The following is a 26479-nucleotide window of genomic DNA, read 5'->3' as shown; positions in this document are numbered from 1 at the left end:
AAAATGACGCTTGAAAATCGATTAGTGCTTGACCAAATGCTAGCGGCAGACGGCGGCATATGCCGCAAAATAGGTACACAGTGTTGCACCTTTATCCCCAACAACACTGCCCCAGATGGGTCAATTACCAGAGCTTTGAAAGGCCTTACCTCACTGTCAAAGGAATTGGCTAAGAACTCGGGTGTTGATACATCCTGGACTGGTTGGATGGATAAAGCATTTGGTAAATGGAAGACATTTATCATCTCTGCAGCCACCACCATAATCATAGTGGTTGCAATTTTTGTATTAGTAGGATGCTGCATAATCCCGTGTGCTAGAGGCTTAGTAGAACGCTTAATTGAAGCTGCCATAACCAAGAAAGCAGCCACAGGACAATATGTCCTGTAAGAAAATCTCCTTCCCAATACCACAGGAGACAATACATTGGACCATCTCCCTATGAGATGGACCAATCGCTATGCAAATGTTAGACACACTGTAGAGATGTCTGCAATTGTATAATTGATTAAGAGCACACAGGGATGCAATATAATGATGTAAGGCTTTATAAAATGATGTGATCAATAATCAATATGACTATGTAATCAATGCAAATGTATATTTAGCATATAATCAGTATATAACCAAAGAATTTATGGTTGTTAGTAATATATATACATACATATGTAAAAGTAAGATTTAACCTGCATATTAATAGGTTGAAAGACATTATGTTTGTAATCATAGTATGTTACTTAATCGCAGATATGGGTAAGCCCCAAGAAGGGTTAGAATAACAGAAACAGTGTCTATGTTGTGACCTGAATTCCAAAATCTTGGCCATACCAGCTTTTAATCAGACTCTAATCCGATAGTTTTACAGGATACCTTCTGGAATGGATGGTACCATAGTAAGATAACCCTGGTGTCACCCTATGAGATAGGGTGAAGAGGGGAATGTTAATATGTGTCCCAGCTTGAGACCCATCCACTGGAATAGTGGTGGGCCGAGTTATATAGCTTAAACTGCTGAAAAGCACTGACTAGGCCTAAAAATCTGATGGTGGCCTTGTTGCTGAGCACCTGCAGAAGCAGGGCTGCTTGATAAGCCTTATTAGAATTTAGTGTGACATTCAAAAGCAGTGCAAAAGCCAAGATCAAGGAATTAATGGCTAAGATCCTAAAAAGTTTGGTTCAGAACATGGAGTCTGTTGTAGTTAAAATGGCTCCCAGAGTCACAAGATACAAAGAAACTGATCTCTCTATATTAGGAAAGATGTTTACAAGTCCGGAAATTGACGTTATTAAGTAATATCAGAAAGGAGGGGCAGGTGGGAACCTGACCTGCGGTTAAGTATGATTCATAGATGAAAAAAAAAATTAGAAAAAAAGTCTTTCTCCATTGAGTTGTATGGACTGCAAATACTATATAAGGACTGTGAATCTGAGTTAAAATCGGATTCTTTCCCCAACGCTCCCAGGAGGCGAAGCTACGGTCCGTTGAACCCAGAATTTGACTGATGTGTACAACAGCTGGCAGATTCATTTGGTGAGAATAAAGACTCTCTCTATCACTAAACTTCTCCAGTCTCAGTTTCAATCTCTTCATTCTCTTTAAACTGCCTCACATAAATACTATACACATAAGTAAATTCTCTCTCACTCATGTAGACTTTATGTGGGAACATAAATGGCCAAAGATTCACCTAGATCCTAGAAGACAGAAAGTTGTGGTCATGGGAATTAGATTTGAACTGCGCCTTCTGTCACCCCCCCTACACCTCCATGTCTGAAGGCACTCCTTTGGACCCCGATTCATCTCACCGTGGAAAGGGGTTCCGCGGAGGTCTAGAGAGGGGTGGATAAACCAACTCCTGAAAAAACACCATGTAGCTTATAATAAGTTGCAAGATCCGAGATAACATGGTTTTACCAAGGGTAAATCATGCCAAACAAATCTCATTGAATTCTTTGACTGGGTGACCGGAGAATTGAATCATGGACGTGCTATAGACATAATCTACTTAGATTTCAGCAAAGCTGTTGATACGGTTCCCCACAGGAGGCTCTTGAATAAACTAGACAGGTTGAAGATAGGACCAGACATGGTGAACTGGATTAGGAACTGGTTGACGGACAGACGCCAGAGGGTGGTGATAAATGGAATTCGGAGGAGGGAAAGGTGAGCAGTGGAGTGCCTCAGGGATTGGTGCTGGGGTTGATTCTGTTCAATATATTTGTGAGTGACATTGCCGAAGGGTTAGAAGGTAAAGTTTGCCTTTTTGCGGACGATACTAAGATTTGTAACAGAGTGGACACCCAGGAGGGAGTGGAAAACATGAAAAAGGATCTGCAGAAGCTAGAAGAATGGTCTAACGTTTGGCAATTAAAATTCAATGCGAAGAAATGCAAAGTGATGCACTTAAGGAATAGAAATCCACGGGTGACATATGTGTTAGGCGGAGAGAGTCTGATAGGTATGGACAGGGAGAGGGATCTTGGGGTGATAGTATCTGAGGATCTGAAGGCGGCAAAACAGTGTGACAAGGCGGTGGCCGCAGCTAGAAGGTTGCTAGGCTGTATAGAGAGAGGTGTGACCAGCAGAAGAAAGGAGGTGTTAATGCCCCTGTATACATCGTTGGTGAGGCCCCACCTGGAGTATTGTGTTCAGTTTTGGAGGCCATATCTTGCTAAGGATGTAAAAAGAATTGAAGCGGTGCAAAGAAAAGCTACAAAAATAGTATGGGATTTGCGTTACAAGACGTATGAGGAGAGACTTGCTGACCTGAACATTTATACCCTGGAGGAAAGGAGAAACAGGGGTGATATGATACAGACGTTCAAATATTTGAAAGGTATAAATCCGCAAATGAACCTTTTTCAGAGATGGGAAGGTGGTAGAACGAGAGGACCTGAAATAAGATTGAAGGGGGGCAGACTCAGGAAAAATGCCAGGAAGTATTTTTTCATGGAGAGAGTGGTGGATACTTGGAATGCCCTCCCGCGGGAGGTGGTGGAGATGAAAACGGTAACAGAATTCAAAAATGCATGGGATAAACATAAAGGAATCCTGTTCAGAAGGAATAGATCCTCAGAAGCTTAGCGGAGATTGGGTGGCAGAGCCGGTGGTGGGAGGCGGGGCCAGTGCTGGGCAGACTTCTACGGTCTGTGCCCTGAAAATGGCAGATACAAATCAAAGTCAGGTACACACATAAAGTAGCACATATGAGCTTATCTTGTTGGGCAGACTGGGTGGACCGTACAGGTCTTTCTCTGCCGTCATCTACTATGTTACTATGAATGTAATGGCGAACCTGCCAGTATACAAAGATGAGAGAAGATCCACCGGTAAGTGGAAAACTCAAGCACCCCACGGTAAAAACAAGAATGTGTAAAAAAAGTGGGAGTACGACCAAGGAAACCAGAAACTGGAAGATGTTCTTGACAACAATTTATTGAAAATTTGAAGACTCGACACGTCGTGTTTCGGCCGTCAGGCCTGCATCAGGAGTCTGCTGTGCAAAGTGCTGCAGAGCAATGACGATGGAAAACCTCTAAGGATATATCAGTAGTCTTTTGCACGGAGAGTTGCTAAACAATGATGAGGTTGATTCTTAAGAAGTAGCGTGGTAGTCTTAAGAAAGACTGTTTTGAAAAAGTTCGTCAGGAGCGCTGCTCGCACTTTTGGGTCTTTGAGGGATCCTTCTTTCCCTTTTTCCAAGGCATCTCCTCTACTGGGCAACAGGCTTCTGGCTTCACTGGATTCCGGTAACTGGTTCTAGGTCCCCATCTGTTCCTGACAAACTTTTTCAAAACAGTCTTTCTTAAGACTACCACGCTACTTCTTAAGAATCAACCTCATCATTGTTTAGCAACTCTCCGTGCAAAAGACTACTGATATATCCTTAGAGGTTTTCCATCGTCATTGCTCTGCAGCACTTTGCACAGCAGACTCCTGATGCAGGCCTGACGGCCGAAACACGACGTGTCGAGTCTTCAAATTTTCAATAAATTGTTGTCAAGAACATCTTCTAGTATACAAAGATGTCCATTTCAGGCAGTCCAAACTCTCGCTGTAATGCAGAAAATGGTTTAAGCTTCCATTTTAAATCTATCAGATGTAACAGATACATAATACTCTTTCTGCGCCAATGATCATACACACTGTGTCCTTGTCCCGGGGGGAATGCCACATTATTACATAATGAGAGATAAGGAGCGGTTCTTGCCAAAAATGCAGACCTGCTAGAAATCCATTTCCAAACATCCTTTCCCCCCTTCAGTATAGGGTGTGCTTTGTAAATTCCCATGGGCAAGGGAGAATGCTGCTAAAATGTACCCTCGGAATCTGATTAGTTTCCAGTTCACAAATGGAAAAATAATTTGTGCCCCGGTACCAATTATGGCGCATGCCACTCGCCACAGTTAGGTATCTTAAATTTAACAAACCCATCCCAGATTGCTTTATAGGGGTATATAGAACTCTCAGTTGTAGTCAGGGTCTCTTCCCTTGCCATAAGAACTGTCTTAGCATCCTATTAATTTTCAATTCATCGCACCTCTTCAAGTATAAGGGCAACATTTGAAAAGCATATAACCATTTTGATATGAGTATCATATTAAATAATTGGATACAGTCCCAAAGAGAGAACGGGTACGCCCCCTCCCAAAAGCGTAACCTCAATCGTGTGGCGTAATGTTATGGGCATATAAATTTGTTAATTCCTTTTGCAAAATAATGCCTAGGTAAGTGAGTGCTGTGAGCTCCCATTGGAGCAGAAATTACTACTACTACTTAACATTTCTAGAGCGCTACTAGGGTTACGCAGCGCTGTACAAAATAAACAAAGAAGGACGGTCCCTGCTCAAAGGAGCTTACAATCTAAAGAATGAAATGTCAAGTTGGGCAGTCTAGATTTCCTGGGTAGAGGTGTAGAGGTTAGGTGCCGAAGGCGACGTTGAAGAGGTGGGCTTTAAGCAGAGATTTGAAGATGGGCAGGGAGGGGGCCTGGCGTATGGGCTTGGGGAGTTTGTTCCACGCGTGGGGTGAGGTGAGGCAGAAAGGGCGGAGCCTGGAGTTGGTGGTGGTGGAGAAGGGTACTGAAAGGAGGGATTTGTCTTGAGAGCGGAGGTTACGGGTAGGAACGTAAGGGGAGATGAGGGTTGAGAGGTAAGGAGGGGCTGCAGATCGAGTACATTTGTAGGTTAGTAGCAGAAGCTTGAATTGTATGCGGTACCTCTATGGGAATTTCCCCCTCCAGTTTTCATATACCTCCTTGGTCAGCGGCATAGCCCTGGATTTTGAAAGATTGAGAGAGTAGCCAGATACCTTTCTGTATCGTGCCACTAACTCAAGTAAGATAGACAAAGACTGTTGAGGATTTGTCAGGGACATCATCAAGTCGTCCACAAATGCCAACTCTTTGATCTGGTGTCCCGACACGGTCACCCCTGCAACGGAATCATCTGCGTTAAGTATGTTGAGCAAAGGCTCCAATGCTAGATGAACAACAGGGGGCAAAGTGGACACCCTTGTCTTGTTCCCTGCTCTATCTCAAACCTGGATGAGCGCCCTCCATTTATCAAAAGTTGTGCTTAAGGGGCAATGTATAACAATTGGATTGCCCTTAGAATCCCGTTCTGAAACCCATACTGAGAAAGCACCTCAAATAAATATGGCCAATGCACTCTGATGAAGGCCTTCTTGGCATCCAGACTCACAAGCATGGCCAGCATCTCTTGTAATTGACAATGGGTCATGGCCAATAAGATCTTATGCACATTAAGGACTGAATAGCTTGATTGTACAAATCCAACCTGCATGTCTGCTACTAACTTTGGAATGATCTTGCCCATTCTGTTGGCCAATATTTTTCCAAGCAGCTTTAAATCTTTATTTAATAGCGAGATTGCCCTGTTAAAATCTGCCTTCTCCCTGGGTTTGTTGGGCTTTGGGATAAGAGTGGTTAATGCTGAATTTGCATGAGGAGGGAATTCACCCTGTTCCACCACCCTTGAATAATACATAATTAATGGTCTCAATAATTGGAGGTGCAGCATTTTATAGAACTCACCTGAATATCCATTGGGTCCGGGCATGGAGCAAGTTTTGAGTGCTTTAATAACCTAATGAAGCTCTTTTGCCTAAATTGGTTTGTTTAGGGAATCTAGCTCATCTGGAGTTATCGACGGAAGTCTTGCTTCCCACAGAAACTCCGCTATTCTACTAGGGGAGCCTCGACCATCTGCCTTGTAAAGGGTGATAAAATGTTTTAGTAAAATTTGCATTATGTGGTCATTTTGACTCATGAGTTCCCCCTTAGTGTCTCGCGTAGTAGAAATTGTTGTAGTATCACCCCACTGTTTAATTATATCAGACAACATTCTGCCGGATTTATTGCCATAATGGTAAAAGCGATAGTTATTATAAATTGATGAATATGTTACGTGTTTGTGTATTAAAGTGTCCAACTTTGGCAGAAGTGCATGGTAAAACTCCAAAATTCTGAACTAGGATTCCTGGCCAGTCTCTTTTTTTCCCTCTGCCAAGTCAGATTCTAATACCACAATTTCCGCTGCACGCTTCACATTTGGGCACTAATATATGCAATTATCTCCCCACATAAAACCACTTTTGCAGTATCCCAAAACAAACAGGGTTGATGTTGATGTTGCCCATTAGTTAGAATAAATATATATTTTATCTAGCAAAAATATATGGAAGTCAGGATTCTTAGCAAAGTGGCCCGGGAACCGTCACTTTAGCTGTGGTTGGTATACTGCCGGTGATTCTATATCTACCCACACTAACAAACGGTTCGATACCCCTCCTGACCTAATCTGAACTCTAAGTACCTGTGGGAACAGTGAGCGTTTTACAAACACATAATCCAAGCATGACAGCGCTCCATGGGTATGTGATACATGTGTGTAATCTCTGACTCCCAGGTGAAGTCTCTATGCATCAGCTAAGTTCAGGTCTGCCATAAAAAGAGGGAGCACTCCCTCCTCAGGTCCATGATTTTTCCCTTTGTCTGTTCTGTCCAATGTGTCTATCTCTTTATCCATGACCAGGTTAGCATCACCCAGCACTATTAAACTTTTTTTCCCATAGAGCAGTAGTCATTTCAGTAGGGAGGGGAAGTGCTTGTTGTTAAATGGAGGAGGACCATAAAATACTAATAAGTGAAGTTCTCTGCCTTGTACCCATACTCTTAATATGATCCTTTCAGGCTTATTTTCGAAAGAGAAGGGTGTCCATCTTTCGACACAAATCGGGAGATGGGTGTCCTTCTCCCAGGGTCGCCCAAATCGGCATAATTGAAAACCAATTTTGGGCATCTTCAACTGCTTTCCATCGCAGGGATGACCAAAGTTCACGGGAGCGTGTTGGAAGCATAACGAAGGCAGGACTGGGGCGTGCTTACTACTACTACTACTACTATTTAGCATTTCTGTAGCGCTACAAGGCGTATGCAGCGCTGCACAAACATAGAAGAAAGACAGTCCCTGTTCAAAGAGCTTACAATCTAATAGACAAAAAATAAATAAATAAAGTAAGCAAATCAAATCAATTAATGTGAACGGGAAGGAAGAGAGGAGGGTAGGTGGAGGCGAGTGGTTACAAGTGGTTACGAGTCAAAAGCAATGTTAAAGAGGTGGGCTTTCAGTCTAGATTTAAAGGTGGCCAAGGATGGGGCAAGACGTAGGGGCTCAGGAAGTTTATTCCAGGCGTAGGGTGCAGCGAGACAGAAGGCGCGAAGTCTGGAGTTGGCAGTAGTGGAGAAGGGAACAGGTAAGAAGGATTTATCCATGTAGCGGAGTGCACGGGAAGGGGTGTAGGGAAGGACGAGGAGAGATACTGGGGAGCAGCAGAGTGAGTACATTTATAGGTTAGTAGAAGAAGTTTGAACAGGATGCGAAAACGGATAGGGAGCCAGTGAAGGGTCTTGAGGAGAGGGGTAGTATGAGTAAAGCGACCCTGACGGAAGACGAGACGGGCAGCAGAGTTTTGAACTGACTGGAGGGGGGAGAGGTGACTAAGTGGGAGGCCAGCAAGAAGCAGATTGCAGTAGTCTAAACGAGAGGTGACAAGGGTGTGGATGAGGGTTTTGGTAGAGTGCTCGGAAAGAAAGGGGCGGATTTTACGGATGTTGTAAAGAAAGAAACGACAGGTCTTGGCAATCTGCTGGATATGAGCAGAGAAGGAGAGAGAAGAGTCAAAGATGACCCCAAGGTTTCGAGCTGAGGAGACAGGGAGAATGAGAGAGCCATCAACAGAAATAGAAAACGGGGGGAGCGGGGAGGTGGGTTTGGGGGGGGAAAATGAGAAGCTCGGTTTTGATCATATTTAATTTCAGGTGGCGTTGAGACATCCAGACAGCAATGTCAGACAAGCACGCTGAAACTTTGGTTTGGATGCAAGGTGAGATATCAGGGGTAGAAAGGTAGATTTGGGAGTCATCAGCATAGAGATGGTAGGAAAAGCCATGGGATGAGATTAATGAACCAAGGGAAGAAGTGTAGATAGAAAAGAGGAGGGGACCAAGAACAGAACCCTGAGGTACGCTGATAGGCAAAGGGATAAAAGATGGGCGTCCTCAGCCGATAATGGAAAAAAGAAGGGCGTCCCTGACGAACACTTGGCTGACTTTACTTGGTCCTTTTTTTTTATGATCAAGCCACAAAAATGTGCCCTAAATGACCAGATGACCACTGGAGGGAATCGGGGATGACCTCCCCCAGTGGTCACTAACCCCCTCCCACTATAAAAAAAAAATTCAATATTTTTTCCAGCCTCTATGCCAGCCTCAAATATCATACCCAGCTCCATGACAGCAGTATGCAGGTCCCTGGAGCAGTTTTAGTGGGTACTGCAGTGCACTTCAGGCAGGCGGACCAAGGCCCATCCCCCCTACCTGTTACACTTGTGGTGGTAAATGTGAGCCCTCCAAGCATACCCTCTTGTTTACAAAACCATGCGGCAATGCTGACACAATCCATTCAAAGTGAATGGGCTGTGTTGGTATTAGCACACCAGCAGCTGCTCGCATGGCTTTGTAGACAGTGGAGATAGAAAGCATACTGGGTAAGGGTTGTGTAATTCTTTCCAACTGTTCTTTGTGTGTGTGTGCCGGTGCTGTGGAGTGGGTACACTAAGGGCCCTGTTTACTAAGCCATGCTATAGACATGCTAATGTTTTAGCACACGGTAAAAATTAGCATGTGGGGCACACTAATTTTTAGCATACACTAAAAGTGCTAGTGCACCTTAGTAAACAGGGTCCTAAATAGACTCCGAATGCTGTATTTTTCTACTGTCCATCTCTGACTTCCACTATGTATAATAAATCTAAGAGAAATTTGATTAATTACAGAAATATAGGATATTTCTTTATGTACAAAATTACGTCTAATAGACCATAAGGTATATTTATTTTAAAGTTTGGACAAAGAACCTGAATTAAAAATATATATAAATATTAAATGGTAAATTTAGCATGGGGCTCATTTTCAAAGCACTTAGACTTACAAAGTTCCATAGGTTATCAGGCTCATATTCGAAAGAGATGGACGTCCATCTTCCGACATAAATCAACACTTGGACATCCATCTCTCAGAGACGTCCAATAGAAGCCTCTTAAGTTGCGCAGGATCACAAAAAATATAGGGCTCCTTTTAGAAAGCTGCACTAGTGATTCTGCCAGGGCAAATCCTTGGTGTCATGCAGGGCATAGTATGAGCGGTAACAATGTTGGGTCCCCTGGGAAAACAGTGATCATAACATGATCAGGTCTGAGCTACTATTTGGAATGAAGCCACAAAGGAAATCTAGTGCAGCAGCATTTAATCTTCGAAAGGGCAACTATAATAAAATGAGGAAAATGGTTAAAAAGAAGTTAAAAGGATTGGATGCAAAGGATAGGGCACTAAATCAGGCATGACGTTGTTTAAAAATATGATCTTGGAAGGCCAGATCAAATGCATTTCATATATTTACAAAGGTGGAAAGAAGAGAAAACAACAGCTAGCATGGTTAAAAGAATGTCCTTCAAAGAATGGAAAAGGCCAGGATCCAAATGAAGAAAGTAAGAAGCAACATAAGCACTGGCAAGTCAGATGCAAAGCATTGATAAAGAAGGCTAAAAGAGAATATGAAGAGAAACTTGCCACAGAAGCTGAAACTCACAGTAATAACTTTTTCAGGTACATTAGAAATAGAAAGCCTATGACAGAATCTGTGGGACACAGGGCTAGATGGACCAATGGTCTGACCCAGTGTGGCTGTTCTTATGTTCTTATATTAATGCAATGAAGCCAATTCAATTCCTGTGGGGTTTCATCTCATTTGCCGTGCCAGCCGCTTTGTAAAAGGAGCCCATAGACTTTAGCATTTAAAGAAATCAGACATTTACAAGGAAACTTAAAAAAAAAAGGCATCATTAAGAGAAAATACTGTACATTTAAGGTGTAATAAAGCCTTCCTGCGTAATTGAATACTCTTTGCCACATCAGGAAAAACTTGAATCAGTGCTCCACAAAACTTAGCTTCCCTATGTTTGAAGTATGATCTCAACCAGCATCTTGTTGGACTCTGAAAAGAAAGTCACACGTTGTGCAGCCATAGAGCAAATATGATATTGTGAGTCTTCCAAGAAGCTAGTAAGATCAACATTTTCCCGGGAGATCAAAACACCAATCTCTTCACCAGCTCCACCCATCAACCTTTTCCTACTGGGCAAGTAACAATTTGATATCTGCAAATTATCTGAACTTTCTAAAGCTAACACCTCTTTGAAATACTTTCTTAGAACAATTACTGGTTATAACATCAAGGTGCTTTCTTTTAGCAGATAGATGACAGTGGTGGGAAGAGTAGATAAATGGTGGAGGGAAGCTGGTGTTGGATAAAAAGTATGAGAAATTTATATGCTATTAAAATAAAAGAAGAAGACAACTGAGCAGACTGGATGGATCATTTGGTCTTTACCTGTCATCATTTTAGAGGCTTAGATGAACAACTAGCTAAATCTAGTACTGGAGGCTCTGTAAAAAGCAGAGAGAGAGGAATGCAAAGTGCATTCTGGGGCAGCAGCATTAACATAATCCACGTTTGCATTAGGCACTGAGCACAGGTACATTTCACGTCACTTGTATGGCTACCACCAAAAGCTCAGTGGAAGTGAGAGACTGGCTCCATGGCAGCAAATGATGTGAAATTAAGTGCATCTTATGCTGCCGCTGTAGGGGAAAATGGCAGTAAAGATGGCACAGCAACGCAATAGTAACATAGTAGGTGACGGCAGATAAAGACCTGTATGGTCCATCCAGTCTGCCCAACAAGATAAACTCATTACATTATGGTATGTGATACTTCATTCTTTAGACCACTTAGGCAATATTATTTATTTGGAATATATTAAACTAGTAATTTTTCTTTTTTTTTTTTTTTTTTTTTTTTTTTGGGGGGGGGGAATTTGCCATCTCATAAAAAACACCTTCAAGGCTGCGTCAACTGTTTGGCTCCTTGTTATGTTATCTAGAGAAGATGCCTCATTTGCCCCCCATAGGGTTAAGCGGCCCTGGGGCAGAAGTATATATTAAAATCCCATGCTCTTCCCTCTAGCCAGTCCTCAATTTCCAAGCCTAACCTCAATTGAATATGCATGAGATTACATACAATGGAAGCAGTACATGCAAATCAATCTCATGCATATTCAGTTGTGGAAATCTTGAGAACCCGACTGAGTTGTGGCCCTCGAGGACTCTGATTGCTCACCCCTGCTCTAAAGCTTTTGATTGTTACAGAACCTGCAGCTTATTATTCATTTCTTTATAGAAATGTCTAAATATTTATTTTTGTGAATGTTTGTCACTTGTGTGTTAATTTTTTTAAATTGTTCTTTTAGTTTAATTTGAGAAAGAGCTAGTTATAGTTGGAGCTCTTTTTAGATCTGTTATTTAATTTCTTTTACAAGACAAGCAGGACTCAAGTGAAGCAAAGAAAACAGGAATAAAAAATGTGCATGCCATTAAAGGACTGGATGTGGAAGTTTGAGACTAAACTCATCCTGGCTCCTGTTCTAAGAGCAGGGATCAGTCAGACATAGGGATTCATCAAAAGTCTTCTGTGCCACAATGGCTATCTTTTCAGGTGGGTACTAACATATACCTTAGTTTATTTATTAAAGAAAAAACCCTAGAAACTAGCTTCCTAGACAAATCATTCAAAGTGGTTTACAATAAGTCTTGAAGACGTCCTGAGACAGGACCTGTTGAGGGAAGAAAAACTTCATTGGTGTGTCTTACCTGCTGGAAATTGCATTCAAACTTGGGAAAAGGTAAATTTGGGGTTGAATAGATAATTTCTTTTTCTTTTTTTGTTAAATTACTCTACTTATATAGTAAAGTCAGTTTATACAATAGTTCAGCCTTTTACGTCTCTGTTAGTGTTTTAGTCTAATTTAGTATTTTAGGTTGCATTTCAGAGATTGGCATAATATCAGTTTAGAGCAGTGGTTCCCAAACCTGATCCTGGAGGCACCCTAGCCTGTCAGGTTTTCAGGATATCCAAAGACTGCTTCATAATAATTCATTATGACTTCTACTTTCTAGTACCACCCACTATCTTTTCTTATAATATTTTTCATCTCATACATTACATCAACAATATCTAATTTTCTCATACCTCACACTAACACTGTCTGCTTTTGTCTCATCTAGATTGTAAACTGCACTGAAACAGGGAAAGGGGATATTAGCGGTATACAAGAATTGATTTGAATTTGATGAGAGAGATTTGCGTGCACTGCTTCCACTGTATGCAAATCTTTCTCATGTGCAGATGGTGTTTTGTCAAGAGTGTTTTGGGATCCTGGACCATGGGATGCTTTTCCAAGGGATGCTGAACGGAGATGTTATCCATCTATCAAAGAAGGGAAGAAGTGTCTTCAGCAGCAGAATGGCTGGTTTACTGAAGAGGGCTTTAAACTAGAATCATTGGGGCAGGGTAAGTACAAACTCTCAGATAAGTGAAGCATTAATTACCTCTACACAAATGGGAAAAGGGGGCAAGGTCTTGAAAGCAGTATATACTAATGCCCAAAGTATGGGAAATAAGGTTTTAGACCTAGAGGCTGTGATGGAAGAGGCTGATTTGGAATTACTGGCAATCACAGAGACATGATTCACAGAGAACCATGACTGGTCTATAATCTGTTCAGGAAACACAGGGTAGGATGAAAGAGAGGGAGAGTGGCATTATATGTTAAAGATAATTTTAAACCCACACATTTGCAGGACCTACAGGTTAAGGAAGAGGCACTTTGGGGGTGAGTCAGTCTGGAGAAGGGCAAATGTGATCCCTCTCCACAAAAACATAAGAAAGGAAGAGGTTGGGAAGTACAGGCCAGTAAAGTCTGACTTCTGTGTAAGTAAATTAATGAAAATGCTTATAAAACAGAGAATAGTAACATTTTTGGAATCCAAAGATTACAGGACTCGGGGCAACATGGCTCCATTAGAGGCACCTTATCAGACAAATCTGATGAATTTCTTTGACTCGGTGATCAGAGAGTTGGATCAAGGGAGAGCACTAGATATGGTGTATTTAGATTTTAGGAAAGCCTTTGACACGGTTCCGCATAGATGACTAATAAATAAACTGAGTGCCCTCGGTATGGGCCCCACAGTGAGTGACTGGGTTAGGAACTGGTTGAGTGGAAGGCGACAGAAAGTAGTGATAAATGGAACTCATTCTGAGGAAAAGGATGTTACCAGTGGTGTGCTGGTTCTTTTTAACATTTTTGTAAGTGACTGAAGGGCTTGTCTGGTAAGGTTTGCCTCTTTGTAGATAATACCAAAATCTGAAAAAGGGTAGATACCCCTGACGGTGTGGATAACATGAGGAAGGGCTTAGTGAAGCTAGAGGAATGGTCTGAAATTTGGTAGCTTAGATGTGATGCTAAAACAATTCAGGGTTATGCATTTAGGCTGCAAAAACCTGAGGAAACTGTCCAATTTAGGGGGTGAAGAACTTTTGTGCACAAAAGAGGCGCAGGACTTGGATGTGATCGTATGTGATGATATTAAGGTGGCTAAACAAGTAGAAAAAGCAACCACGATAGCTAGAAGGATGCTTGGATGCATAGGGAGAAGAATGGCCAGTAGGGAAAAGGAAGTAATGATGCCCCTTTATAAGACTCTGGTGAGACCTCATTTAGAATATTGTATGCAAATCTAGAGACTGCACCTTCAAAAAGATATAAACAGGATGGAGTTGGTCCAGAGGGCGGCTACTGAAATGGTCAGTGGTCTTCGTCATAAAGCACATGGGACAGACTTAAAGATCTCAATATGAATACTGTGGAAAAAAAAGGCGGGAGAGGGGTCAAGAAGCTCTGGAATGAGAGGGCATAAGATGAAGGTGAAAGGGGATAGACTCAGAAGTAACCTGAGGACATACTTCTTCATGGAAAGGGTGGTAAATTCATGGGACAGCCTCCCAGAGAAAGTGGTAGAGAAGAACACAGTATCTGAATTTAAGTACATAGAATTTCTACAGGAGTAGTAGGGAGAATAGATGGCATGGATGGGCAGACTGGATACGCCATATGGTCTTTAGTGGCATACATTTTTCTCTGTTTCTATGTATTAAAAATACTGTACATATGAAATACAAAAGGAGAGAGCAGAAATAAACATATAAATACACTTTACATATTATTCACATGAAGCTTCCCTGCAGGTGTGAGTTGTCCTCTGTACGCACGTAGCTTCCTTCCAGATGTGCACACAATAGGAAGCAGGCAAAATTCCAATCAAATGATATTATTTCACAGTGAGCTAATGGTCCTTGGACTTTTATTCACATGCTGCACTGGCCCTCATTCGTTTCCTTCAATTTACGTTTCTCTTGAAACCAAAAATGAAGTTGAGATAATTAATTGATACAGAGAAAATAGAAAGTATTTCAATAAGAGGCATAGCTAGGAAAGTAAGAGAGGTTCTTTCCTGCCAGAAGGATAGCTAAGCCTTACCCTTGGCCTGCTTGCCAATGCGCAAAGGTACTCAACTCACTGCTGTGGTGCAGTAGGCCCTGGGTAAGCCCCCTTTCATCCAAAAGCATTTCCCCTACACTTAGGAAATGGTCTATGGTCCCCTCTCCATGATATAGCTCCTCCATCATAATACAGTTAAGCCTTGTGCAGTAGTTCAGCCTTATTGAGTGTTACTAATGAGGCCCATTGTCTCTGAATTACTGATGCTCTGAACTTTAATTGCGGCTACTGCAGAGCTGCCCAGTTACCCATTCCAGAAGGAAGACTTTTTGGCCGGTCTTGGATGTCTGCCAATCTCATCCTGGTGCATTATGGGACCTGCAGCACTGATTTTAATAGATAGAATCACAGACTAAAATACTACACAGCTTTGGGATTTAGGTTTAAAACCAGAACCGCCAAAAAGTCTCCTTCTTGGAATGGATAAATTGGCTGCTCTGCTAATGGTTGTTTATATTTAATTCCCTTTACTTTGAGCCTAATTTTAAACTGTTATTTCTTCAGTGAAGTGTCTTGATGATGCAAAAGCATTGCTAGATGTACATAGCACTTTAGAGAAAAACACAAGACAGTCCTTGCTCCGAGGAGCTAACAGAAAAGATAAAAACAAATAAGAGGCTCAGAGTTAGAATAGACTGTGAAAGATCTAAAGTAAAGGCAACTTTTACTACTACTACTACTTAACATTTCTAGAGCGCTACTAGGGTTACGCAGCGCTATACAATTTAACAAAGAGAGACAGTCCCTGCTCAAAGAGCTTACAATCTAATAGACAAGTGAACGGTCGGTCCGATTTCCATACCACCTTGAGACAGATTCAGAAAGTAGGTTCCACTCACTTGCTGGCTGTCCTTTCACAGGTAGTTGAGCATTTTGCCACCAGGCTGGGTGGGAAGGATTATGAGAGGACAGCAACTATAATCACTTGTATTGCAAGTTGAGTTATTAGGGCTTTAAAGTGAAGAAAAGATCACTTGAAATTGGTGAATCAGCAAAAGTGTAATCTTTGGTTAAGACAAACCACAATACCTTGAAAAAATCTTTACACCCATAGGCAGTCGGTGGACCAACTGTTTGGGGAGGCTAATGGGGGTGGGGTTAGGGGTGGGGCCAGGGGTGGAGCTTACATCCATAATTGTCTGACAACACGCAGAAAAAAAAAAGTAAAAATAAAAGTCACAATTAATACCTTTTATTAAATTTAGATATTAGATATGTATCATATGTCAAAGAATAAAGTGGTTGCTCAAAGTATATCCTAACCACAATCGCTCAACTGCAAAACACTATGCACAAACTTGTGCAAAAACACACTCAGAACCTTACTCTACCATAATTATTATACTGGGCAGACCCTAATACACCAATATACCACCCATACGGACAACATCACAGACCGTCGACAATATGAAACAAGGAATCATATCACAATTCTCATGTACAGCCACAAAACATCATTTTAGGGTGGATGGTATTCACAATGAGCTCTGTTTGTTAACGACCAGATAGAGATAAGAGTTTTCAAATTTCTATTTTGGCACAGTATAAGTCATCAAAAACACATAGAACACAGATACATCCTCACCAAGTATAGAATAAGTAACCACAAACTAAAATAGAAATATATAGACAAAAATTAAACAGAACCCCCAAGAAGCCAGATTCCACATTCAACGCAACACAACAGAAACAGTGATGCATATCCCTAGTACTGTGCAAAATATAAAGATAGCAGACGTAAATTTGAAAAAACTGACAAATACCAATCACCACTTTACAAATTAAAAAATAGAAATAAAACAAAACAGAGAAAATAAGTTAATACCATTTTATTGGACTAATACTTTTTCAATTAGCATTCAGAGGCCAAAACCTCCTTCCTCAGGTCAGTACTGCTGTTACGGTCCTCTCCTGACCTAAGGATGGAGGTTTTGGTCTCTGAAAGTTGGTCAAAACTATATTAAAATTAGTCCAACAAAAAGATCACCTTATTTTCATTTCTATTTATCACCACAGCTACAATACTACTTTATTCTAAAGCAAATAAATAAATCTTTTTTTTCTACCTTTGTTTCTCTGGTTTCTGCTTTCCTCGTCTTCTCTTCACTCTCCCTTCCATCCAGCATCTGCTCTCTTTCTCTCTCCCTTTCATCCAGCGTCTGTCTGCTTTCTCTGCCCCTTCCATCCACTGCCTGCCTTTTCTTTCCCTTCTGCCTGTGTCTTCCTCTTTTCTTTTTACATATGCATTCCAGTATCTCCCCCCCCCACCATCTTTATTTCTCCTCTCTCTGTTCCCCATCCATATCCTGCTTACCTCCTATTTGACTTTTTTCTCTCCATGTCCACTGTCATTCCCTCTGACTCACTATCTCTCCTATCCATAACCTCCCCTGTCCCCTCTGTGTCCCTGTCCCTATTCCAGCCATAATCAGCATTTACTCTCTGTGTTCCCATCCTCGTTCCCCCCATATTCAGTATTTGCTCTCTGTGTTCTCATCCCTGTTCCCAAGTTCAGCATCTGCCCTGTGTCCCCTTCCCATGATGTTCCTCACCCTTCTTTCTCTCTCTCCTACACTCCCACCCAGTGGCGTAGCTAGGGTAGTTGACACCCGGGGCCGGTCATTTTTTAACACCCCCCCCCCCCCGAAATGCAGTACTAGGCATACTGAGAATACAAAACACTCAGGACCTGTAGAGCAATTCTACCATACCATAAGCAGTAATTTGTACGAGTCACACAAGGAAAAGGACAGCATCTTAAACACTACAGTGAGCACTAGAACATCAATTCACCTATTGTAAAACAAAAACAGACAGATTAGTACAGATCGTCGATCCTGCACAGTCAATGCCAACCGAAAGCCATGTCTTTTACACAAATACAGATACACCCTAATCCACTATAGAATAAGTAATCATAAACTTTCTATTTAGACAAAAATTAAACTGAACCCCCGATGCCAGACTCTATGCCAGACATACAATGCAACACCACAGAAACAGAAAATGTCCTCTAGTACTGTGCAAAATATAAAGACAGCAGATGTAAATTTGAAAAAACTAACAAATACCAATCACCACTTTACAAATTAACAAATAGAAATAAAACAAATAATATCATTTTATTGGACTAATACATTTAGCTTTCAGAGGCCAAAACCTCCTTCCTCAGGTCAATTCAGTATAGTACTGTTACAGTGTCCTATCCTGACCTGAGGAAGGGGGTTTTGTTCTCCGAAAGTAAAATGTATTAAAATTAGTCCAATAAAAAGATTACCTTATTTACATGTTCTATTATAAAAATTTATTAACACAGCTACAATACTACTTTATCCTAAAGCAAAAAAATAAAAATATATTTACAGTTCGTTGTCTCTGGTTTCTGCTTTCCTCATCTTTTCACTGTCTTCCTTCTATCTAGCATCTGTCTTCGCTCTCTCTCTGCCATCCAGTGTCTGCCCTCTCTCTCTGCCCCTTCCATCCACTGTCTGCCCTCACTCCCTTCCATCCACTTCTGCCCCTTCCATGCACCATCTGCCCCAGTCTGCCATCTCTCTCTCCCCCTTCCATCAACATCTGCCCTCTATCTCTGCCCCTTCCATCCACCATTTGCCCCAGTCTGCCCTCTTTCTCTCTCCCCTTCCACCCACCATCTGCCCTTTCTCTCTGCCCCTTCAATCCGTCTGCCCTCCCTCTACAATCCATCCAGGGTCTGCCCTCCCTCACGCTCCCCCCTTCTATCCCCTCTCTCTCTGCCCCCAGTTCCAGCCCCCTTATTCCACCTGCCCCTAGTTCCAGCCCCAGCCCACATCTCCCACCTGCCCCCCCTTTTCAGCCCCACTATCCCACCAGTCCCCAGCCCTTTTCTCCCATCAGTCCCGAGCTTCAGCCCCCAGCCACTTCTCCCTGTCCTCTTTTCAGCCCCTAGTTTCAACCCCAGCCCTTTTCTCTCACCAGTCCCGAGCTTCAGACCCAGCCAGTTCTCCCTGTCCACTTTAAAGCCCCTAGTCCCCACAGTTTCAGCCCCCTCCATCCACCACATGCCTTGCATCCCCCCTTTTCAGCCCCAGACCCATTCTCCCACCTGCCCCAGGCATGGACCCATTTTCCCTCCTGCCCCCTTGTCAGACCCCAGTTCCAGCTTCAAACCCCTTCTCCCATCTGAGCACTCCCCTCCCCTTCTCCCCTCTCTGAGCACCCATCTGAGCTCCCCCACCCTCCCTAATCCCCTTTAAGCACCCTCTGAGCTCCCTCACCCCTCCCCAATCCCCTTTTCCCCTCCTTGATGCTCTCCCACCCTCCCTAATCCCCTTAAGCAACCCTCTGAGCTCCCCCACCCCTCCCCAATCCCCTTCTCCCCTCTCTGAGCTCCCCACCCTCCCTAATCCCCTTTAAGCACCCCTCTGAGCTCCCCTACCCTTCCCCAATCCCCTTCTCCCCTCCGAGTCCCCCCCGACCCGACAGCTGATTTCCGTTCTCCTGCTGCTCCTACCCTGTCCTGCCTTAAAAAAAATTTTTTTTGAAGCGCCGGAGAGTGGCAGGCAGCGCGCCTCGCGGCTGCCCTGCTAGTAAAGAAGATCTTGCTGACATCGTCGTCCTTCCCACACTGAGTCCCACCAGCCCTCGCGGTAATAAGAAGTTGCCTCAAAGGGGGGCGGGACTCAATGTGGGAAGGGCGACGACGTCAGCGAGATCTTCTTTACTAGCAGGGCAGACGCGAGGCGCGCTGCCTGCCACTCTCCGGCGCTTCAAAAAAAATTTTAAAGGCAGAGCAGCGGGAGCGGAGCACCCCCCCCCACCTGATGACACCCGGGGCGGACCACCCCCTCCGCCCCACCCTTGCTACGCCACTGCTCCCACCCCTCTTCTCTCCACCCCCTTTTCCCTTTGGTCTGGCTAGAATCGCTCTCCCTCCGTCCTCCCCCCCCACAATTAGTGCGGTATTGCACTTCCCCTCCTCACTCCACGCCCGCTCCTCTCCTGCATGCCTCCAAGTTCGCCAGCAGCATCTCAGCAATGAATGTGCGCTGCCTTCTGCCTGCCCCGGAAGCCTCCTCTGTACAACTTCCTGCGTAGGTGGGACAAATTAATAGATAATGCTTCCGGGGTTGGCTGAAGGCAGCACTCACATTGCTGATGCTGCCGGACTCCGAAATTTAAAGACTAGCAGAGTGGGGCGAGCAAGGAGGGGGGAGAGCGATACAGCACTAGTCGGGTGGGGGGAGATGCTGGGACACCCCATGCAGGACCGCACCAGTTGGGGGCGGGGTGGAGGAAAACGTCAATGGATGGCAGCACCGGAACACGCACACCCCCTAACGAGTTGAACCGGGGGCAGACCGGGACCGCCCCCACCGGTACGCCACTGCTCATAGGTCCCAGCCCTGCGTGCGCAGAGTTGATGGTGCGATCGCTGGCTATCGCTTCTGGTAGTAGCGATTAAGGGAGCAGGAGGACTCATTGCCAGCCACCAAGCCTGAAGGGACAGTCGCAAGGGGAAGGGAAAGAGGAGAAACAGTTCTGGAGGAAGACGAGAAAGACGGAGAAACTGCTGATCCTGTTGTTAACTTCTGGCTGGGGAGGCTTAGCCTCCCCAAGCCTCTTATACTGGGCGCCTATGTTTACACACCCTTATACATTTTCCTGTCTAATAATACATTTCAAAATGTATTAAAAAGAATGAGTTTATTTCACTGATCTACACAAACTCTACCCTTTCAATATGTAACAATTATTGAAATATCCAACATCTACTGACATATCATATTTCTGTTATATCGATGTCTTAATGTGCTGTTTTAATGTGTATGAGACTGATACTGCATTATTACTGTTACTACAAATCTAATTGGCTTATGTCCAAGTTTACTTCACTGTTTTAATTTCACATTATGCAAACATTTGGTCACTTTTATTGCTGTTACTACAGTGTAAGTTGCCTATGTCCAGCTACATCTGCTGTAAGCTGCCTTGGGTCAATCTCGTCATAAAGGCAGTTAATAAGTCATAAGTAATTAAGAATCAGAAATCAATAAGTCATGGTTGTGTAAGTTTTCACACCCTTTCTTATGTGAAACCCAAATTAGTTCCATTTCTGAAAACTGCTTTAAGAAAGCCCTAATAAATTAAGTAGAGCCCAGCTATATCCAATCACAGTAAGTAATTTGATTTAAATACTCCTGGATGAAAAATCAAGCTGTTTGTTTTGTAAAGTGAATTTGAATTGAAGATCTAAACATGATGACTATGAAGCTGCCTAAACAACTCCCTAATAAAGTAACCCAAAGGTAGCGATTGGGAGAAAGCTATTACAAATGTCATTGTGTTTAACATATTCCCTGGTGCACTGCCAGGTCAAATTTTTTTTTTAAATAGAAACACTTTGGAATGACTAACACACTGCCTCAGTTGGGCTTTCCCTCCAAAACTAGTACCTGTATGCAAAGGAAACTACTGAAGATCACTGTAAGACCTACAAATTACTTCAAAAGAACTACAGAGGTCTCTGGCAGAATGAGACTGGGGAATATATTGACTGTTCAACATCTTCAAGATTATTTTACAACTGGCCTCAACAAATTTTTATTAAATCTAGGAGCCAGCAGTGGAGGCCTCTCTCGCTTCTCCTCCACTCCTCCAAATCTGTTCACAGTGAAATTTTTTTTTGTAGGGGAGAAGAGAGGGAGGCAGGGAAAGAAGGCAGGAGGGATGAGAATACCATCCTAGATCAGCAGTAGTACTTTTAGAAACTGATTTACTAAGGCTGTTTTCTTATTCTGTGTCATGAGCAAAGAATCTTTAGTAAATCAGTTCCTTAAGGTGCTTCTGAAAATCGCTGGCAGAAGCCAGCAGTTTCTCTTTCCAAATCATCTTGTCAGCTGTGTGACATCACCAACTTGATAGGTGAAACTAAGAGGCAATTGCCTCTTTGTTCACATATCACCATAGCCTGGATCCCCACCAGTCTCTCTCTCTCTTGTACCCCCTCCCGCAGCCTTTATCTAGTCTGTCTTATGCAGTGATATTTTAATTAAGCATAACATTTTAGTTCTAGTTCTTATTCAGTTACAAAACATATAATTTTATTCTGTTTTATTCTAGTTCTCACAACAATCTTAATTGTAGTTTTTATTCAGTCTTCTAAAAATGTTAGATTTTATTCAATTTTTTTTCTGGTCACAAACTCGTGACAAATAATTTCAGTTCTTGCAGAATAGACACAATAATTCTAGTTTTTATTTAGTTCTCTTCTGTGTGTGTGTGTGTGTGTGTGTGTGTGTGTGTGTGTAAAGTTTTCATTCCTCTTAAGCCATTTTCATTAAGAATAATTATTATTTATATTTTTAATTCTATTCAGGAGAGTATATTTTTTATTCCTATTCAGCTTTAAAACACGGGGCTCCTTTTACAAAACACCCTCTCCAGTGGCTGCACCCTGTTTTTGGAGCCACTCATAAATATGTATTTTTAAATTTAAATTAATCCCAATTAGCACTGATAATTGCTTATTAGGTTCCAATTATCAGCACTAATTGGTTCATTATTCAATTGCGTATGGCCAAATTTGCGCACACAATTCTGAGTGCCATATATAAAATTCAAGAGATTCTGTGCTGCATAGCATATGCAAAGAAACACGTAGAAGACACTGCATGCACTTGGGAGGTTTTGTGGTAAAGAATGGTACATTCCGAGGATATTTTGCAGCAGTGAGGACAGGGAGGCTTGTGAATTTTAAAGGAAATAATGTTGGTAGAAAGAGTAGGTAGATCCAGGAGGAAAACCTGTTTCAGTCTGTCATAGACCTAGAAATGGGGATAAGATTCATTTTGCAGCAGAAGAATGATGGGAAGCACAAAGCAAAATCAACAAGAGAGTTGATCAGGAAGAAGAAAGTGAATGTCCCTGAGAGGCCCAGTCATAAAACAGTCTTGAATTCAATAGAAAATCTGTGGCAAGACTGGAAGAATGCAGTGTATGAATAATTCCCAGTGAATCTGAAAGAGCGTGAGTTATTCTGCTAAGAGGAATGGCCAAAAATGCACCATCTCACTGTGCCAATTCAAAAAAGGTTGCCAATGGCTGATGTAAATGTCCACAAATAGTGCATGTAAGTGACGTCGGTGCCGGGGAAAATGGTAGAGGCTATTATCAAAAACAAAATTACAGAGCACATCCGAGGACATGGATTACTGAGACCAATTCAGCACGGTTTTTGTGTGGGGAAATCTTGCCTGACCAATTTACTTCAATTCTTTGAAGGAGTAAACAAACATGTGGACAAAGGGGAGCTGGTTGATATTGTGTATCTGGATTTTCAAAAAGCGTTTGACAAGGTACCTCATGAAAGGCTACAGAGGAAATTGGAGGGTCATGGGATAGGAGGAAATGTCCTATTATGGATTAAAAACTGGTTGAAGGATAGGAAACAGAGAGTGGGGTTAAATGGGCAGTATTCACAATGGAGAAGGATAGTAAGTGGGGTTCCTCAGGGGTCTGTGCTAGGACCGCTGCTTTTTAATATATTGATAAATGATTTAGAGATGGGAGTAACTAGCGAGGTAATTAAATTTGCTGATGACACAAAGTTATTCAAAGTTGTTAACTCGCGACAGGATTGTGAAAAATTACAGAAAGACCTTACTAGACTGGGAGACTGGGCAGCTAAATTGCAGATGACGTTTAATGTGAGCAAGTGCAAGGTGATGCCTGTGGGAAAAAAGAACCTGAATTATAGCTACGTCATGCAAGGTTCCATGACCCATCTCCTAAAAGTCGCACCAAAATGTTACATCGAAGATCTGACTTGTTACCTCAACTATATGTTAAGCGCAGGATTTTTCCCGCCAGGTCATGGAAACATCCTTCTCACTCCAATCCCAAAGAATTTAAAGATCAAGCCAGATGTCATCTCTAACTATCGCCCAGTGGCTTCGATACCTCTAGTTATCAAGCTGATGGAGAGTCTGGTCAATGTTCAGCTCAACGAATTTTTGACTAATTTTGATATCCTCCACCATTCGCAATCAGGTTTTCGAGTTCATTACAGCACGGAGACTGTCCTGGTCACCCTCTTATCTAACTTTCGACGAGAACTATCTGTTGGACGGAAGATTCTTCTGCTGCAATTTGACATGTCTAGCGCTTTCGACATGGTGGATCATGAACTCCTGCTCCACCTACTGGACTCTTTTGGTATAGGAGGGCCAGTTTTGCATTGGTTCAAGGGTTTCTTGACTTCAAGGTCCTACCAGGTCATGGTGAACTCCTACACTTCTGAACCGTGGAATGCTTCCTGTGGGGTCCCTCAGGGCTCTCCCCTTTCACCTACCCTATTTAATATTATGATGATGCCTTTAGCCACAGCACTTGCAAACCTGGACCTCAACCCTTTCATCTATGCGGACGATATTACAGTCTACATCCCTTTTCACTCCACAGTATCAGAAGTTGCCAACCTCATAGATGCCTGTTTCTCCACTTTAGAACATTGGGCCAGGGTGTTCCGCTTCAGGCTAAACAGGGAAAAAACTCGTCTCATCCTCTCGTCCGCGCACGCTCATGTATCTGACACAATGCTTCCAGTTCTGGGCTCTGCCCTCCCGATTGCCAACAGCCTGCGGCTTTTAGGAGTGCATCTGGACTCACATCTCCAGCTGGTTGATCATGTACACTTGGTCTCCAAAAAAATGTTCCAGGCCATGTGGAGGCTTCGGCGCATCAGATACCTCCTTCCCAGAGACTTGTTTCGTACCCTTGTCCACTGGCTTGTCCTATCCCATCTGGATTACTGTAGTGGTATTTATGTGGGTTGCCAGGCCTCCTTATTAAAAACGTTCCAAACGGCTCAGAACACTGCGGCGAGGCTCATCCTTAGAGAAAGGCGTTTTGCACACGCCGAACCCCTGCGCTTTAAACTTCATTGGTTGCCTGTACAGGAGCACATTGCTTTTAAGATCTGCTCCCTAACACATAAAATCATCTATGCGGCTGCCCCGGATTACATGCTCCCCTTGATCGACCTTCCGCCTAGAAATGCCAACCCTGCTGCTCGGTCCTATCTCCACCTCCATTTTCCGAATTGTAAGGGTGTCAAGTACAAGAAAATCTTCGCCTCGTCCTTCTGTTATTGGAGTCCCAAACACTGGAACACGTTACCTCGTCACCTTAAAGCTCAAGTGGACCATGCCCTTTTTAAGAAGTTGTTAAAGACATTCCTCTTTGCTAAGACTTACCCCTCAACTTACCATGTTGATTGATGCATCCCTTGTCCCTTACCCTGCCTAGTTCACGCTGTTAGTTTCTCCCCTCCTATTTGCTTCTTTTATGCTTGCCTAAGCTTTTAAGTTTGTACTCTTATTTAATTCTCTGTAAGCCACATTGCGCCTGCATGAGTGGGAAAATGTGGGATATAAGTAACAAATAAATAAATAAATGTTAGGAGTTACGGACCAAGAAAGGAATCTGGGTGTCGTTGTCGATAATACACTGAAACCTTCTGCTCAGTGTGCTGCTATGGCTAGGAAAGCGAATAGAATGTTGGGTATTATTAGGAAAGATATGGAAAACAGGTGTGAGGATGTTATAATGCCATTGTATCACTCCATGGTGCGACTGCACCTTGAGTATTGTGTTCAATTCTGGTCGCCACATCTCAAGAAAGATATAGTAGAATTGGAAAAGGTGCAGCGAAGGGCGACTAAAATGATAGCGGGGATGGGACGACTTCCCTATGAAGAAAGACTAAGGAGGCTAGGGCTTTTCAGCTTGGAGAAGAGACGGCTGAGGGGAGACATGATAGAGGTATATAAAATAATGAGTGGAGTGGAACAGGTGGATGTGAAGCGTCTGTTCACGCTTTCCAAAAATACTAGGACTAGGAGGCATGCGATGAAACTACAGTGTAGTAAATTTAAAACAAATCGGAGAAAATGTTTCTTCACACAACGCATAATTAAACTCTGGAATTCGTTGACGGAGAACGTGGTGAAGGCGGTTAGCTTAGCAGAGTTTAAAAAGGGGTTAGACGGTTTCCTAAAGAACAAGTCCATAAACCGCTACTAAATGGACTTGGGAAAAATCCACAATTCCAGGAATAACATGTATAGAATGTTTGTACGTTTGGGAAGCTTGCTAGGTGCCCTTGGCCTGGATTGGCCGCTGTTGTGGACAGGATGCTGGGCTCGATGGACCCTTGGTCTTTTCCCAGTGTGGCATTACTTATGTACTTATAGTATTATATAACATACATGTCTTAAGACAAATTTCACAGAAAGCTAAATCCTTTTCTATGCAAGAAACATGTATTAATTGATATTTGTTGAAATATATCCTTCTGCCCTTATTCTAAGAATTGCTATATAGCATTCTACTTACTATTATATTACACTATCTCTTCATTTTTGTGATATGTATTTGCTACTATTATAACTCCTGTAA

The sequence above is a fragment of the Microcaecilia unicolor genome, chromosome 7, assembly GCF_901765095.1.
Source record: "Microcaecilia unicolor chromosome 7, aMicUni1.1, whole genome shotgun sequence".
In the NCBI taxonomy this organism is placed as follows: Eukaryota; Metazoa; Chordata; class Amphibia; order Gymnophiona; family Siphonopidae; genus Microcaecilia; species Microcaecilia unicolor.
The sequence above is the reverse complement of the archived record's forward strand: the minus strand, read 5'-3'. Positions refer to the sequence as shown.